This window comes from Lagopus muta, chromosome 4 (assembly GCF_023343835.1).
Source record: "Lagopus muta isolate bLagMut1 chromosome 4, bLagMut1 primary, whole genome shotgun sequence".
NCBI classification, from domain to species: Eukaryota; Metazoa; Chordata; class Aves; order Galliformes; family Phasianidae; genus Lagopus; species Lagopus muta.
The window spans coordinates 19,685,688-19,704,418 of record NC_064436.1 but is presented as its reverse complement, the minus strand read 5'-3'; the positions used below and the strand labels follow the sequence as shown (position 1 = coordinate 19,704,418).

The following is an 18,731-nucleotide window of genomic DNA, read 5'->3' as shown; positions in this document are numbered from 1 at the left end:
GCACCAGATCCTTCCATCATGACCCAGACAGACACTAACTTACCCTCTCGGCACCTGCTGCGAGTTACGTGCCCCTCGGCTTAGCAGAGGTCACACAACGTGATTCATCAGCGTTAGCTGAACCCAGCACTGAACCACAGCAGCAGCATTTGAAATGTTGTTCAAACGTTTCCCAGCTGACAGTGCCCTTCATTTACAGTTAACGATAATGTGACAGCCTGTTCTCCCAGTGTACTCTCTAACCACACACAAAATCCTGCATGTGCCTCCGTCCGGAATTCCGTTTTTATCGGAATAGACGCGTGTGCTGAGGCTTTAACCAGCAGCTGAGACGGGGCTTTAGAGTGAGATCTCCAAACCTGTCTCAGGTATTTAGAAGCACAAATTGCAGTGAAAGACTAATTGAACTGTGCTTCTAAATCCCCCAGGTGCTACTGGAAATCTCTTCCCTAATAACTTGGAATCTCCTAAAGAAGAAACCTCACCGAACTCAGGCGGGTATGCAGATCCAAGGGTTAAGATTTTGAAAATCGCTCCGTACTGGCTTAACTCCCATTGACTTCAGTAGGAGCAGAGTTAAGTTGACACTGAGCCCTTCTGAAAATTCCCCTCCAGGTGTGTTTTCTCCATCTGGATTTGAATAATCTGTTAACTGCTAAGACTGCTTTCCAATTTATCAGTACGAAGAATTTAGGGAGTTTTTCCCTTAACTTTTGATGAACTGAGACTCAAAAAACAGTAGCAAATCACCACAATAACTCTATCTGCTAAGTCGGCAGACAAAACAAAGTTTATTCCCTGTATGTTTACCGTTATTGTTATTATTTGTATTTGGCAGAAGACAGGAACTGAAAGCACAGACGTTATTGTGGGAGGTGCTGTGCAGTCTGTTAAAATATTTGCACAACGCGCAGGCAAGCTGTCTAACTTAATACTAATAGTCAGGCTCTGGAGTAACCCAAGAATCATAATGAATATCCCCAGTAGGTGTAATTATACAGCAGCTTTTCACTTACTACTTCACCTCCTTGCAGACATTGTCAGGAGACAGGGATTTCCTTCAACTCCCTTGAATGCTTTAGTTTACCTTTTAAATTAGTTCTACTTAGAAGAGTGAGGAAAGCTATTTTTAATTGTTGCCACGTCCTGCAGTTTTGCAGGCTGCGTTTTACTTTCTGTGGTGGAAGAAACGCAAGCTTTTAGAGGTACAAACGGGATTCACTTTCAATTCACAAAACACATTGGGACCCAAACTTTCTTTCTGGGATGTGGGAAATAATAAGATGAATAAAAGGAAATGCACGGCAAGGAGCCATCTATTTAGCAACAGCATCACTGAGGACAGGCTGTCCATGCCCCAGATTCCTTGTGAGAAAAATAGCAGCACTAATACCACCCACAAACAACACGATAACCACAGCTTTGTTCCCACCAGAGATACGACAGCAGAATCCTGTAAGAGAAGTCATCTGATATGTCAACTCATTAAATTAAATCAGAATGGGTGAATGGGGAAGAGGAATATACCATTGTGATGTACATTAATTAACAAATGCTATAAGAGAGGCATTTAAATGTATGAAAATGAATATTAATGAGATTAAAACACCTAATTATTGTGCATCTAATGGTATTATCCAGAGCATCCAACAGAAAATGCCTAATTGTCATGCATCTAAGGCAACAGTGCAAATCTTCAGACACAAAGATTCAGTGTACACATAGATTGCATTATGACTTCAATTAAAGGCATTGCAAAATATCTGCAATGAAACTTGAATCTGTAAGGTTTGCTTGGTTTTGATGGTTATTTTTAAGTTCTGTTTATGAAAAATGTTAGATATTGCAAGCTTCTGATATTGTTGCACTTCAAAATTGCGTATTTCCTTCTCCCATGTTTCTGAAACATTTCACTGAAGCATCCCCCATTTCTGTATGCATACCTTAATTCTGTAAAAGGACCATGAGAAACAGTGGGCTGCAAACCATCATGGAATGAAGCTTGGAGGAATTTTTCATGAAATTGCACGATGCAAAACTCAGTCTGCATGAAATTCCTTGCTGCATGGAGGGCTACCAAAGGAGAATCCTGAGCTAAAAATAGTACGGATTCCTGGAATTGAAGACCGCCTCATAATACATATGCATTAGGAAGCTGAAATAAAATTATACAGGCCACTTGAATTCTATTATTTCCTAATTACTCAGCGGTGCGCTTTACAACCTTAATGCTCCTTTAATGTACATTTTTCAAGATTTTTTTTTAATGCAATCGTAGTTAGAGAGCACATGTCTTGACTGTAGTTAGAAGGACAGTGGGAGTTTTGGCTTACAGAGGAATTCCAGAGCAGCTGAGCTGTGTGCACATTCCCTCTTTGAGGCCTGACGCTGTATGCCAGGGATGTGTCTAGGAAAGGTTATAATTTAATAACTGCTCTCTGCGTGGTATTTGCAGTCCCAACATGACTAACATCATTCACACATACAATCAATGAAGCTGTAATCCTACCATCAAAGCAATTAACGAAAATAGAGCACATTAGCTTAGTATTGGAGCCAGAATTGATTCCTGAAAGACAGCTCTCTCCTCTCTCAAATCTGAGTTATTAATATGTATATAAGCACCAATGTGACAAGCACTTCAGATATTCCTTGACATATATATTTACTGTCGCTCAAAATGACTTACAATCCATCTTATTTTATAAAAATTGTATCTTATCCAGGCTCCTAAATTTCTTATAAGAATGTGGTACGGAACTGTGAGAAGAACGTTCCCAAAACTGAGGGGATTTACCTTATCCACTAAGCTTTTTATCCTATCACAGAAAGAAATTAGTATGATTTACTTTTAATAAATCCTTGCTGCCATCTATTTACCATCCATATTGCTGTAGCTGCATCCTAACTTTACCAATAACTCCAACAACATATTTGGGACTGAATTCCAGTTTCACACGCTGCTTTGCAACATCCAGATTTTGTGATCTTCCCATTTGCAGGTAGGAGCTGCTCACCTCAACACGCTTAACAACTGAAGGAACAGCAGGGGAGTACTTTACATCACTGCATATGCAGTGGTTCTCTGGGGGTTTCCGAACCCTGTACGTACAAACCAACAAAGCACTTCTAACACCACAGTTAGCAGAGGGCAGAACCAATGTGACAGCAGTATTTTGCACTGGTTGGGATACAGGTGGAATCTTCAACTGCAGAAAGGAGTCTCCTAGCAGTTGCATGCTCTTGAGTTAACTGCCTTTGAGTTAGGAGCACTAGAGGGAGGACAGTCGTGCTGCAGTGTCACGGTTAAGCCATAGAAGGGAGTCCTATTAGCAGCTGCTGTGTAGCAGTAACTCACATTTTTGCCTATACTCTCCAAGCATGAAGACAACTTCAGGAAAAGGCACCAACGCGCTTCACTTAAGCCAACTCAAGTTACAAATTTGAATTAGAGCGTATTTGCCCACAAATAGCTCCACTTCTCATTATTTTTCTCTCTTCTGTCTGTTTCAATCTATAGCAATAAATTGTACTAATACGGGTTGTGGAGTCTCCCGGTGCACTCTACAATGAAGACACATCCTTTGAAAATCAAGAGCAAATCCTTGCACTTAATGGATTGTAGTGTCTGTATATTGCAGGGGAAATAAATAGCTGCCCTCAAAAGGATGAGCAACAACACCAATATTGCCCAAACTAAAATTCTGGGATCCAGGGAAAACTGTTTCAGAAACAGGAAACAGTCCAGCATGGTGGTTAGCATCTCAACCTGAATGGAAGCCAGTCACGAGCTGAGGATAGCCCACATACTACAAAATATGTTTGGGCCCTAAAAGAAAGCAAAGAACCATTGAAACATACATTATATTTTTTTTCTGTAGAAGATAAATACAATCTGGCAAAAATATAAATGCATATTTTAAATGCCCGATTCTCAAAAAAAAAGTTAGCCCCCAACCCACTTCTCAGAAGGTTTACACAGTCAATATTAAACTACTGTGCAGAAAAGCTGAAGATATTGATAGCTGGTAATGCAAACGAGATTGCAGTTAATTGTTAACATCTCCTGGGCTACACTTCCTACGTCCCTGCGCAGATGATGAATAAAATTATTTACCTATTCAAGTAATGAGAGCTATGCATTTTGATATCCACATACACTGTAACTCAGACCTCCTCTGAGATCCCTACCTGTAATTAGGAACAGATGTAGGATCTTGTTCTTGAATTGCTAAAAACAAATTTCAGCCCTCTATGATATATGACTTAGTGGCACAGCTCACGGTAAGAATGCTTCTGCCAAAGGACCCTCCTCAGGGCACCGGACCTCATCAGCCACCCTTGGCACAACAACCCTACTGGAGCCTCCCCACACATTTCACACTGCCTTTCCATTGCTGACATGGGACACTTGCTAAAACACCCCCAGGTGACAAGGCTAGTGTAGAGCAGGAAAGTGACAAGCAACATTTATCTGGCCTCATCTCTAATGAAGAAAACCATAGGTCTATTCATTTGAAACCTTGGTAATTCTGTAACACATACAGACTTATTCACGGTGTAGTCATTTAAAATTAAGCATACACAATATTATGTGCTTTCAGCAACAACTCTCACAGCTCAACACATACAGCTGGGGAATACTCTTCAAATTACGTCATGGGGGAAACTCATGATGACATTCATTTTATTCTCCAAATGTCATGCTAGCACAGGAAAACATGCCTACTGCAAGCAGCCAAGTTTCTTTTCATCAGCTATTTTAACAGCTGGCTGAAATAACCCAGGAGGAATAGGACAGCTCATTTTCTTGCTCTGGCATGTGGGTACCAATCCCAAAGCCTGGCAGAGAAGATTGAAAGCTCTGGAGAATTCACTGTCTAAAGATGCAGCAGGGTGACCTAATCAGATGCATTGCTTGGGCTACATGTCCCAGCCCTGTGGCAAATTCTTCCAGCAACAGTAAGGCACCAAGGATGCGTAGCAGGCCCAACACATTTACAGCATCAGGCCTGAAGAGGTTAAAAGGAGAGGAGGGGGACAAGTGAAGCTGCCTTCTTTCATATTCCTTCTTGACTACTAAATGTCCCTCCTTTGAATTACACTGATCAGGCAGAGTTTATAACCCCACCCCCGGCTCCTGGCTTAGGTGATTAAAATGATGCCTTGCCAAAAGAAAGTTGCAGAATAGCTGCAACCCCTCAGGCCTGTAAAAGACAGACAGAAAATTGTATTTACTAAGGTCATCTCAGTACAAGAAAGTTTCACCGGTTTCATTTGCATCTGACTGAAACAATTCAAGTTAAACTGATGCGAATGCCTTCATACATCTTTATTTGAAGATGTTAAATGGGAGTTTACTTGATTTCAAAGCTAATCTACATCTAAAAGAAGCGGCCACATGAAATAAGACTGCCCACAACACATTTTGCATTGGTTTAACTAAGCAGGTTTATCAGTCATCTCAGTGCAACTCCCTCATGTATACAAGGTCTGGAAATACATTCACTCTCCAGCATTACTCTGCTTCATGCTGGGAGAATGTGCAGCTGGAAGGGGCTCAGGGGAACCGCAATGACTAGAAATAAAAGGATTGTGGGGGGAATCATAGCTGGTGTGCTCATGGGCCCTCTATGGACATTGCCTAAATTAGAGTAATTAATATAAGGGAATGTGTCTGTGTTCCTCGATAGTTTATAAATGTTACAAAAAGAGAAACGTTTTATATGTCCCCTGATGGATTTTAAATGTTAATAAATGATGTGCAGGGAGGTATTTTACATCTCTCCATTTAACAGTGAGCTGACAGCTGCAATTACAGGCCAGCCTCTGGCCCAGCAATTCTTACAGGAACCTGAGGCATAAATGGAGTAGCTTTCTTCCAGAATAACAAAGTGCATCAGGATGCTGGCTCAGCATTTCAACACCCAAACAAAAGCCAAGGTGACATTTTTGACACCCTGGAAACTCCCTTTCTCTGTGACATGCACTTGCCAGACATTGCTTCCCCTGCCAGCAGAGACCCAGAGCTTTGCTCCCTGTGGCAGCTCTTCACATCACTGGAATGGGAGAATTAATGGAGCAATCAGTTACTTACTATGGTGCTCCTCCGCTGCGAAGCAGACAAAGATGTGGACTGTACCTGGCGCATTCAGGGCAGCACAGGAAGAAAGCGGTATTGCATGCTTCACTGTGTGCACTTTCAACCTGTTTGTGGTCAGAAACCTACTAACTCTGAATCACTGCACCATTCTTTCCAGTCCCCGGTTTCTTCACAGCACTAGGAAATCTGTGTCCGCACGCTTACTTCACCAGCACAGACAGCCTATCCCTTCAAAAAGTAGCAAAGGGACTGCTCAGTAATGTCTGTCCCAGCAGAAAGCCCCACTAGGTTTCAGTGTGCCCTAGCCACTGCCCTTCCCACTTCTTCTGCCCAATGCTCAGTAGAACTGAGCCTCTTTGAAGTTTAGGAAAGCTTGAAGCAGTATTTCAGTTGTGTATGTTTCAGGTTGCAACCTGTGTCACAAAGTAACAACAGAGAAATCAGCATTCGCAACACTGTATTCCTGCTTGTCTCTTTCAGCCTCCCCTTTTTCTTACTGGCTACAGTTCACTGTTGTTAGCGTCTGCCTCTATTAGCCTTATTCTCACTCCATGAGAATTGCACCCCATTGACAAGAAAAGGCGATTCAGATCTGAATGAAACCAAGCAGAAACCAAGCAGAACTGTGAGTAACACCTTGCATTTTCCCAAAGGCAAAAGAGTGTGGTTTACAATTCTATTAAAATCCCACAAGATAGTTTTCATTTTGTTTTGCTTTTGTCACTGACAAACTCTTACTTTCTTTTATTTTAGAATGGCATAAGACTGCGGCTTAATATACCAAATTTATTTATAAAAACCCTTACATTTCCCATCACACCTTTTTGTACGTGAAAAGTACGTACGGGTTGTAAAGTAACTGGTTTCTTTCATCCTCCCCTTTCTGTCACTGGACTGCACTGACAAAAAAAAGGCAAGTTCAACTATAAGAGCGATAGTTTTCTTTCAATTACTGGTTCCAAAACTGCACCTCAGCAAAGCTAAGAAATTCTAGGTTGTAAAAACAAGATTTGGTTTCAGATTTGGAAAAGAATTAGGTTTATGCTTTCACTGTAGTCATGCTGTATGCAATTATAGCCAAACATCATTACATATCTATCACATATTCCCTCTGTTTGTTCTACACAAAGATTTCTCAATTGTGTCTTAGCAATGGGTCTTGTTTACTCTTTTTAAGGTCTAGGCCTTTAGTACACAATTTCTGGTACTGCTTTTCTTCAACAGCTATCTGTGGCTGGATATGCATTTCCTCCATTTTGCATTAGTTTGTATATAAATGTTTGTGATCGTCCTTCCATTCTTCAGAACTCTGCTGTTTATGATTGTGAATGGATTTCCAGAGCTTGTGGACATCAGGGACCACATGTTAATAACCAGTTTATGTCATGTATCACATTCAGTTCATTCTCAATAGCATGCGTAACCACCTTCAGTTAAGTAAAACAGTATCACTGCGGTTACTGTGGCCATTATTTAAGATAAAGCATGGCAGTAGCCTATTGTATTGATCTATCAGATTATTATAAATGCCTGCTAATTAATCCAAGCTAATAAATGAGGGTAGAAGCAGCACTGCCATATGGAACAATAGCTGTAGGTGCCGAAACACCACTTGGCAGCCGAAAGCCACAAGATTACAGTAAAGCATTTCCAGTGAGACACCCCACCTAGGGCAGAGCGAGGTAGGAGAGGCTGCAGCACTAGGAAGGACACCTGCCTGCCCTGGCTCCTTCCAAAGCCAAATCCCTCGGGTGCTGGATGTTACCCTTCAAAGAACTCCCCCGCACAGTCAGCCAAGCCTCTCAGAAGAAACACTCACAGCCTCTGCTGCTTTCCTCCCTCTAATGCAAAGGGGAAAAACAGTATTGTGCACACCTCCTTGAAAGATTGTCAGTCCCTGCAGCTAGGAGGTGAGGTAATATGATAAGGAAGGCCAACAGCAGTTCAACTGAGAGCACTAGATCTTCTTAGCCCTCATTATTGTGCGGACCCATCTAACCGGCTGCTGTTCTACTGCCAGCTACAGCCAATATTCAAGCCCAACAAACAGATTACAAATCCCCTCTCAGCCTCAATCTATTCTTTGTGTTATACCACCTCAGTGACAATCACAGAATACACCCTAAAAAGAGTCTCACTCTGAGGCAATCAAATTAAAGTCATTCAGCAATGGCTTGTTTGTAGAAGCATCAACGTTGTACCCACCTTGTATCAGAAAGAGTGATATTTTTCTACAGGGAAAAAGTTACTTGCCACTGACTTGACTGATTTGGCAATTTCTCTGCTTATCAGTATCTCACAATTCTTTCACATTTACAAAATATAGTAATAATACTTACCACCTTACGGGCTGCTGTGAGGAATAATTCTTTAGTTCTTCAGAAATGCTCAGAGATCCTCCAAAGTATCAATCTGGAAATAAAATTAGCATGATCATTAGCACATGTGGGGGATTTATTCTATTCATTGCCATTCTCCAATACACAAACAACTGCAATTGGGGTTAGGTGTTTGCTCCTCTGCGCTTGCATGACAGCATAAAACTCACCACGTTTTAGTACACCTCAGTGGTATCAGGAATCACGTTACTGCTATCGGCGTTTAATTTTTTTTTTCTCTAAAACAATACCTAAGAATTTAATTTAAACATGGAAACCTCCCTAGACAGAAAGTTCATGGGTCTGTCAAAAACAGAGATGCTATAAACCCACAATATGGAAGACAGAACAAGTGAATTTATACATTCACAAAGCAGTAGTACTAAATGCCTGATGAAGGTGACCTGCACTGTTGCTTGGACACAACTATTTCTTTCCAGTGGCTACCAACAGAATCCACAGCAACAATGACCACTAGGCATGTCATTTAGATGCTCGAGACCAGGAAGTTAGCATAGACCTAAAAATAACAGAAATTACTAGCTCAATCCCACTTCAAACTGGACAGAGCATCCCCACAGAGCTAAATGTCTCCATGTAAATGTATTCCCAAACTTTGCTCACCCTTGGAAATGGGCACATTTCAATTAAGGAGTATGGAGAGTCAATTTCCATGCCTGCCACAAGACTCAGTATGACCCTGAGAAAATAGAAGATGAGGGATTTTCTGGCACCCGAACTGCAGGTAGGGAGCCTGCATCCTCCTGTCTGCAGCTTTAAACAAATTCCTTTCAATCCCTCACTGTCCCTACAAAACGGAGATAGCATTTTGTCTCTCTCCCCATCTGCTGCCTGGTTAGTCTGGGAATTCTTGGGGACTACATCCATCTCTCGTAGGGTGTATAAATGGGGTGCTTAATGCAGATCTGAGCTGCTCTAGGCTCTAACAGAAAGCAAAACAAACACAGCAATGACACCTCAACTGTGGCAATTGTGAATCTACATGCTGCTCACACAGACAGAGAAAAGCAGTCCACTTTCATCCCCCAAGTACACAATTTGGAGTGCAGGTCTTTGTTGAGCAGGCCTCCAAGTTTAAAAGATGCCCTTCTGGGCCTCCATGTTTCTGGTCCCTCAGTAAGTTCAATACATACATTCACCGCAAGAAAATCAAGAGTAGAGAGGGCTAATTAAGCCCTCCTGCTCCACAGTTTTTGCCAGAAACTTGACTCAAAACAGGTTTGTAGTCCAAGAATTGAGTTCTTTGTTTTTAATGCATGCTTTATGCATTTCTAGGCTGCACCTAGATTAGAATTGGATGAGCCAAAGCAAATACACATGTGCACACGTAGACAGTGCTAGGTGCATTTTTCTGAGAGACAGGCAGAGAGCGAATGAGTTTGCTTTCCCAGTATTTCTGCATCTATAAGCAGGAAGGCTTGAAAACCTCGCAAAGAAAGTCTGTTCCCTTGAGAATTCTTGCCTCGCTCTCTGCAGCTTCAAGAAGCAATCTCTGGCTACTGTGCATGGGAATCCCAGGATTTTGGCACAGTTTTAACATCGCCATCATTAGAAACATTGATTTACTTTAATTACCACCTCGTACCCTGCACTGCCACATGCAGTCAGAATGTCAATTCTTTATCAATGTGTGCTGTTGACATGGAAACAGATCAGCTGAAATGGAAGCAAAAAGAAAAAAAAATGTGTTACTGCTCTAAGTTATACTTAGAAGCGGTAAATCTGTGTGTGCTACAACAGATTTAAATACTCAATAAACTACACAGATGAAATAAACAACTGTTTGGTTGTGACAGTCGTTTCAGTTGTTTACATCATAGACTGCATTTAGAAAAGCTCCAGTGTTACTATGGTAACCACTTTTGCTTAAACGTAGTTGTGGACGCACTTTAGGTAGGCTCTAAATTAACTGCAAATGGAGGAACAGCGCTGGGGGGAACAGCCAAAGGAGCAGATACCCCCATCAGCCCTTCTCTCTGCCCCCTGCTCATTGTGCAGAGCAGGCACCCCAGCTCACCCTGTCTGCACTCTCAGCAAGGACTTGCAGCAGCTGACGGGCTGCACCAGGTCAGTTTTAGAGATAAAATGACGAGGAGCTGCTTCTCATCCCCTCACAGCTCATAACACGGGCCAGAGCTGCTCACTCGCTCCCTGCGGTCACTGGCTGGGTGGCACTGAGAAGAGGGGCCTGCAGCAGAGGCTTGCTGCGCGTCTTTGGTTCTCCTTTTCAGGACCTCTCCCCACAAGAGAGCAGAGCTGCAGGAAGGTGAGTGTGCTGCACACACCTTCTGCCAAAATCTGTGAGTTGGAGCAGACGCTACCTCACTATTAACTTCACGGAGCTAAGAAACCATCCTAAAAGATGCAACACAGACCTTTGACCAGCACTACATTTCCACTAGAAAGATTAAATCGCTGTGCAGCTAAAGCTAGTTTCATAGTCATAGGGAACAAGGCCAGAGGGGCCACTGTGATCTGCTGTTCTTAATAGGGATTAAAGGAGCCTACGGTCTCTGGCACACCTGCTTTCCAACCTGAAAGTGAACAGCAGTGAGATGGAGATCACTGAGCAGAAAATGGAGGGAGAGGCTCCTCTGCCCTCTTGCCATGTGCCAGGGCAAGGGGTGGCAGGAGGAGCAGACACACCAAGGACGACTTCTCTAAAGAGGATCGTGGAGGCGCTGGGAGCCAAAGGCTGTTCAAAGCCCATGGAGCCTGCAGCAGTGGGAGAGACATGCAAGTCCTGAACTGTAGGCAACGTGCCCCATGCTTCAACTGTGAGAAAACATCAATGAAAGGCGATTTTTTTTTGTTGTTTCTTCCTTTTTCCACTTCTCACATTTCCGCGTGATTACGTTTGATAATGATGCCCACCTCCCAAAAGGTCGTGCATCAATTAGCAAGGGAAGGAAGGACACACATCATTAATTACACACCAGTCTGCGAAATAAGAACATGGAATACAGCATAATGTTCTAAAAATAGCAGGACGCTGCCTTGTTTAGGTCAAGTTTTATTTTAATTCCCTTAATAAAACATCTGATATTAAACAACGGAGCGGAAGACATGCCGCTGTTTAGCCTCAATGGGTGCTTCAGACAGATCTGCTGTGATTTAATCTGCACGGCAGAGTGCAAAGCTGTAGAATGTAAGTTTATGCGAGCGTGAGACATAATAGTTCTTTAAACTTATGCAGCTCTTACCAATTTAAATGATCCCAAGCTATTCTACAAACCATATACCCATGGGAATGCTTCTACCTGTACTGCTACCTTACATATGGGATTTGGATTTTGGCGAGATCCAGGATGTGATAGATTAAACCAAAACGCTGGTACAGATTCACGCAGTCAGAGGGAAGGAGAAAAGCTACACGCTGCCATGGGTATTCACAGACAGAGTCACAGTGAGCAAATTCTGCTCAAGTAGGGCTGAGGGAACAGAAAGGGATGAGAAAAGGACATGCGGTGCGTGACTGTAGGTACAACCAGTCCACATCAGAAGTGGCCAGCGAGTGTTACAGCACAGTGTTCTGAGGCCATTAAAGCACGCACACTGGCAGTGTACATGCCTCTGGAATGAGAGACAGCCTCTGTCTGAAACTGCTTGTAGGCTAAGCAGAATAGACTGACGAAGCAGGCAGAAAAGCATCTTGCTTATAACCAATTTTCAATTAGGGAATAGTAATGTAAAGATCACACAGGAATGTTGCAGAAAAGAAGAAAACAACACCAGCTGCCCTAAGCATAAATCAAATGCCTTACACACACACGCAAAACCAAACCACCTTGTTCCTCCTCTGGAGTGGATTGTGGTTGCTGGGAAAATGTATTGCAGAGGGACAAAGGAAAAAATATAGTGGAATTATTAGTGCACGCTCTTACTCTTTTGAAGCATGCCCTATGGGCAACTCAGTTTCCAGTCAGAATGTACCAGATAATTGTTTTCAAAGCCTCATCTGAAAACACAAGTGATGATCTTACCCTACATCAATGGCAATAAAGGCAGCAATCTTCCACCTATGCTAAACCAAAGGTACTGTTTTCTTATGCCCCTAATACATCTGAGGAACAGATGCTCCTAAAAGCCACAGTCTTTTGATCCTATAAATTGAATGCTTTTCAGAATGTCACCCAGAATTCTCCCATCAATCCTAAGAAAACATAATCTAAAACACAAGATGATTTTGATTTTCCTTGTGACTTGGCAGATCAAGAGATAATTAGGTATGGAAAAAGGAGTGTTTTTGAGGATGAATGTACCTGCTGTAATCCTACCGCCAAGCAAATTAAGGTTTGCCTCTTGCGGTAAGGAGCATTCTAACTCAGCATCTGGAGGAAAGCTAAGACCTGCCTGATTTCAGAAGTCATCGGTGATCCTTCCTGTGAAACCAATGAACAGAAGGAAAGGGAAGAGAGGGAAAAATAGTAAAAGTCCTTCCTGTCTCCATCTGTGGTTATAAGCAATAGTAATAAAAGAATCCAGCAGCACCACACCAAAAAAAAAACCAAAACCAAAGGCGGGTGATTGCCTGTTCTTTTCTCCCCATTAAACCTAAATGATCCCTCTTATGGACCGGTCACATGAAGCAGCTTATTTTGTCAAGTGCTCTTCAGCCTAACCATGGCTCCCACCTCTGGAAGTGGAAGAATCCCATATGTCAAGTAAGCGAACACAGGTTATCCTTCAGCAAGGATAGCTCAATGCTGATTGAAAGTCTCATTTGTCAAGGGAAAGAACTGTTGTTTTTCTTTTCAAATTAACCTAGATGAAGAAAAAGATATTTGTCCAGACCTAGGAGCTTTTTCATTCCTCAAGCAGCTGCTAGTTTGAGAGAATTTTAAATGGTTGGCCTTTATGAAATGAATTGGTAATCACAGCCCTGTGCCTCACACTCCAGACTGAACGATTCAGGGGACTGGTAATAGGATAAAGCCTTTCACCTCGCCAGCTGTGGTTCAAATTCAGAATAATTCTTAACTTACTAAACACTGTCACTACATGATGGGCATTTGACTGTTATCGTACAATGAATCACGTGTTTTTCCATCGTGGAAAAGTACTCATAGTGCAGATAATACACTAATGATTGTTAGTAATTAGCAGCACTCTCAGTAGTGACAGTAGGGGACCTGCAGAAGATTACCCATATGTTCAGCCCTTGGAGGTTGTCATTTCAAGGCAGGGGTTAAGCCCTTCAGACAGTCACTGTGGCGATTCTTGTAGCTCTTTCCCACCTTGGGTATGTTTTGCAGACGAACTGGGTTCAGCCTCCAGAGCTGTCAATCTACCACTTTTATTACGGCTAAATTACTTTTGTTTCAAGTGCTGGAGGCGACTTTGAATGCCGGGTCTAATTAGAATGTAATTGTCGGAAGATCTGAGCAACTGTGGCAGGTTTGGGTGGAGAATTTGGTGGCTTAGAGTATTTGTGCAAACAAATTTCACAAGCACAAAACCTGCAGCTGCTTCTAACAGTGGGCATTTGCTTAGGCAGTGCATACAACTAACTGTCCAAGGCAGAGAAACAAAACTTTGAATTTCCACATGCAAACTGATAGACATGAAAAAGCCATCTGCCCAAATAGGCTGTTTAGTGGGTCAGGCACTTTTCATGATACCAGAATGGTTTGGTGCAAACAGCAGAAAAGGAGTTTAACCAAGAACAATTATATCTGTACAAACGGAACGAGGTACATTGAACTAAGTGAGAACCAATAGCAACAGAGAAGTATACATGTATATAAATAACCCTGTTCTCAGAATAATAATTAAAAAAAAAAAAAAACACAAAATAAATCTCATATATATATATATATATATATATATATATGTACACATATGTAAGTATATATATAAGAATATATCCTGCCATTTAACACTAGAAGCCTTATCTTTCCCTAGAAGAAAAATATTCATGAACAGTCTAGGAACTCCACACCCTGTTGCTGAATAGCATTTTTCCTCTATTTCCTTTGGGAACGCGCAGACCCTCGCCACTTCAACCCCTCTAATACAGCACAACCCAGAGATTTGCAGGGAAATCCTGAAGATCTGAGAGTGAACATTTAAAGGCCAGGGAGCTTCTGCTAGGAGACCCTGTGCTTCCAAGCTATCTCCTGAGGTCTACCTATCATAATGACAGCGTTACCTCTTTGTGCAGCTCCAGGGAGAGCTGTGCAAATATTGGATTATCTGGTTCAACGGCCAAACAAAAAACAATCATGGGTAGAAAAAAAATTCAGTTGAATCTACTTGGAATAAAAGCTGAGGGGGTGGGGAATATGGCTGAGGAAAAAAAAAAAACAAGGAGGAAGAAAGGAGGAAAATGTTTGATTTTAATGTATTAAATCCTCTCCTCTACATTTTTGACATGAAAGGGAAAAAAAAAGGCCACACAAATTTAAATCATCGTTTAAAACCTTCCTTTTGCTCCATGTGATTTTTATTTGTTTTAGCCTGTGCTAAATTTCATGTCACACAAAACAGATCCGGTCTCCCTGAAAAATTTGTTTCCTTCAGCAAATCTACTGCTCAGTGTCACGTTGCCTTCATCCAGCTCTAGGAAGAATTGTACAGTCCGAAGTACAGAGCTCCAGTAACCAGAATTTTGCCTATAAGGAAAGAGACAAGTTTTCAAGCCAGAAAACTCATCTGCTTAGTTGTTACGCATCAAAAAATGCGTACAGCCAATTTTTTTCCCCCACAAAGGGGAAAGAGGACCAAATACTATCCTCTGAAGGACAGACTACTACCCTCACTTACTCTCTGTACTGTACTTGCTGTGTTTTGTTCTCCTATAAACAAAACCACAGCCACAGTTCCTTACTCAGCTGATTTTTATTTTGCTCCCACAGCCGTGCCTGCGTGAGATGAAAGGCAGACAGATTTACACCAAGGGCAGTAGAGTCCATGAGATGCCATCAGCACATTCCCACAAGTCTATGTAATGTGTTCCTTAGCTTGGCTGGCAGTGGGTGCACCTGGAAACCCAAGTGGTTACTGGTTTCATATAGCTCTATCAGGACCGGCTGGGTTGGTAGTTGGCTCCTTTGCTTGCACAGAAGCAGATAAATTGGATTCAGGAGCTTCTGCTGCAGTACTGGCTTTGGTGAATACAAACAGATACTCTCTACTACATAAATGTATATAACAAAAATCAGGTTGAAATTTGCTCAAAATGACAAAAAAAGAAAAATACAAAGGTCTACAGAACTGCCGCTGGGAAATACGAACATTACTATTTTCCAGAGAAAATAGATACTTATGTATATATACCAGAATTGGAGCCAAATTTGCTCAGGATGATAAACGTTGTAAGAATTTGTAAGTCTTCATGAAAACCCAAATCATAAATTCATAAGCCAAAGCAATAGTAGACAGGCAAAAGTCTGTTTAAACTTGTTTCCTCCGCACCTTTTCTACATGCAGAATAAGGCACTGGCCAATATTTATGCTATATTCTACAAACTATTGTCCACAAAAGAGTTTGCTTCCACGGATCACAAGCCTGCTAAACACCCCAGAAGCACAACTTGAAGAGATAGAAAGCCCACTCAGAGTTTACCAGCAGCTTTGTCTGGGTAATGTTTGCATGGGAGAATGGCTAAAAGTAAAGCTGTGAAGAGGAACCTGACAGCCAACATGAAGAAGTTGGAAGACACATTGACAAAGCAGAACCAGGACTTCAAACAGTCATAGAATAATATATATATATATTCAAAAAGAACTCCAGAAAGTAAAGGCAGAGGCTTGCAAGGGGAAGCAGAAACTTGATGGATTTTGAAAAGAGAATATCTAAAAAGGAATCAAAACGTGCAGGGGCTGGAAGTGCAAGTGAAGATCCAAAAGTAAACACACAAAAAAGGAAAATATAATTCTTGCTGGGGAATGGTGGATATTCTTTGACAGTGTAACAGCAACAAAAGATAAATTGATACATCCTTGCCTTCCATTCTAGGTGACTGTAAAATACCAGAGAAGAAAGCACACGAAAGTTACATGTGGAAAAAAGTCGATGTGAAGAAACAGGAAAAAAAGCTACTTAAATAATGAAAACGCAGAATCCTGTAAAGCAAATCTCTCTAATGCGTAAGATAAATGGTCTTCTCCAGGTGGCCACAAGATGAAAAAAAGCAGAAGTATTTGAGAACGGCCCCATTCTAGAGCCCAGGTTTACCTGGAGTCTAAGCCAACACTGGACAAAGGGAGTGCTCCTCATACTTGCTCTGGGCTCATGTAAAGGTCAGAGAAGTATTGTTCCAGTCCAGTACACAGCCATCTTCTGGGATCAGGGAGCATGTATAAGTAAAAGGGCAGGAGAAACCTAGTCTTTGTCATCCTGCAAATACACAGCCATGCTGTGGGCAGTAGAGCTGCCCAGTCCCGTCAAAAAAAGCTCTAATATCAGTTGTAAAGGACTGAAAGAGTCCTTTACGTGTTGCACTCCTACACTAGACATCATTCAAGGGTGCGATGTACAGCACCCGTGATTACGGGATGGGGATATAAATCTGCCCCAAGAGTACAAAGCTGCAGAAGAATACATCTACTAAGCTTGATTTAATAGCTCACGGCAGACACAAAGAGACACGTAATGGCAGATCTCTGTAAAGCCAATCCATGTTTGTAGCACATCTGACAGGGTATGTAACAGTTTTTAAATTCTGCATGTAGGGATCAGATTGCATGGACTCTGCCTCTAAGACATCATTACAACCTACACATTCACACCTCACACGAGTTTCAGGAGACCTCGTTGCCTTCTCAGCCACACTCAGCCAGAGTAGCACTTGCAAGACAGAGAACATCTGCTTCTCAGATACTCTGCTTACTCCGGCTGACAAACATGCTACATTGGCCCAGGTGTCCCACACAGCCCAGGAGCAACACCATGATGTCTCCTTCCCTCTGAACATGCACAGAGCAGGAAACTCTACCTTACAGACAGGCCCTGGCAGGGTGTGATGGGCGGGGAGGGCTTGGCAGCTTCTCCTACTGACACACGGCCCTGCTGCATGCAGCACTCCTCATCTGCGTCAAAGGATGGGCACACACGCAACCTGAAAAGTCACAGAATACAGAACATCCCGAGTTGGAAAGGATCCATAAGGATCATCAAGTCGTAGAATCGTTAAGGTTGGAAAGACCAGTAAGATCATGCACTCCAACCAACGCGAGCTGAAGGCCTCACCCCATTGCTTGGAGCTTCCCCCTAGAAGAGTGGGACTGCTTTGGGCTGCTGCCCCATAGCTGGCTTACAGGCCCCCTCAGGGACCTGGGCCCTGCTTGGTGTGTGTCACCACCAGGACACCACTGTCCCCATTCGAGTACCGGCAGTGTCCATGGTGAGGCGCTCCCCTTCACCTCAGGAGGGCACAGGCCTCCCCGCAGGGCCGCCTTTTGTCCCTGGGGCTGCCGCCTCCCTCACCTTTCATATTTAAGAGAACGGTGCCAGTGTTTGTACACAACACCTAGGATTGAAATTAAAAAAAAAAAAAAAAAAAGAAGAAAGAAAAAAAAAGGGCTTTGGGGAGGACATTCAAGCTTAATTATTAACCCGCGGGAGCGTTTTCCCCGCACCTTTCTGCTTCGTCACGCCTTTACCGCGCCGGGGGACAACATGGCCGCCCGGGGGGGAAGGAGGAGGGGGGGAGCGGGCGGGGAGCCAGCACGGCACTGCGCAGCGCGGCCCGCCTCGCCGCGGGGGGCGGCCACCCGGCGGCAACACCTGCCCCGGCGGCTGCCGCTCCCCCGCGGAGCCGCCGTCAGCGCCCGCCCAGGCGCTGCGAGCCGGCGGGGGCTGCGGGAGGATGATGGAGGAGCCGCGCGTCGCCTCCAATTAGGATCAGCGCTCCCGCCGCCCCCGCGCCGCCGCAACGGCGGGGCCGCAGCGCCCCCTGCCGCCGCTCAGCGCCCTCCCGCCCGCGGCGCTCCCGGCCCCCACCGCCCCGCCCCGGAGCCCCAAGGCGCGCAGGGCGCCGCAGCGCCGAGCGCTGCGGGAATGATCGGCGGGAAAGGATCCCTGTTCTCTAGGGCTCTGTTATACCGTTGGGTCAGAGTGCCAGGCTCCATGCGGCCTCCGCTCTGAAATGGTGTCAAAGCGAAGGGTGCGCTTTGCTGTCCTTATGGAAAACACCACATCTCAACCTCACACCTTTTACTACTTTTTGGCAGCTGTTTCAGAGCTCGCGACGAGTTCTTTAGCCTGTCAGCAGGCTGGAAAGTAG

The 18,731-nt window shown here is 43.5% G+C and overlaps 1 long non-coding RNA gene across 1 annotated transcript in view; it reads right to left on the bottom strand.

Moving 5' to 3' along the window:
* The window catches only part of LOC125692105 (uncharacterized), a 95,207-nt gene extending 77,094 nt beyond the window's left edge, over positions 1-18,113 (bottom strand). The window contains exons 1-3 of the long non-coding RNA XR_007376465.1: positions 18,085-18,113; positions 17,442-17,564; positions 8,443-8,515 (exon numbers count right to left, since the gene is read on the bottom strand). This is a non-coding gene — a long non-coding RNA (uncharacterized LOC125692105). The remainder of the gene's footprint in view (positions 1-8,442; positions 8,516-17,441; positions 17,565-18,084) is intronic.
* Between the last annotated feature and the right edge of the window lie 618 nt (positions 18,114-18,731).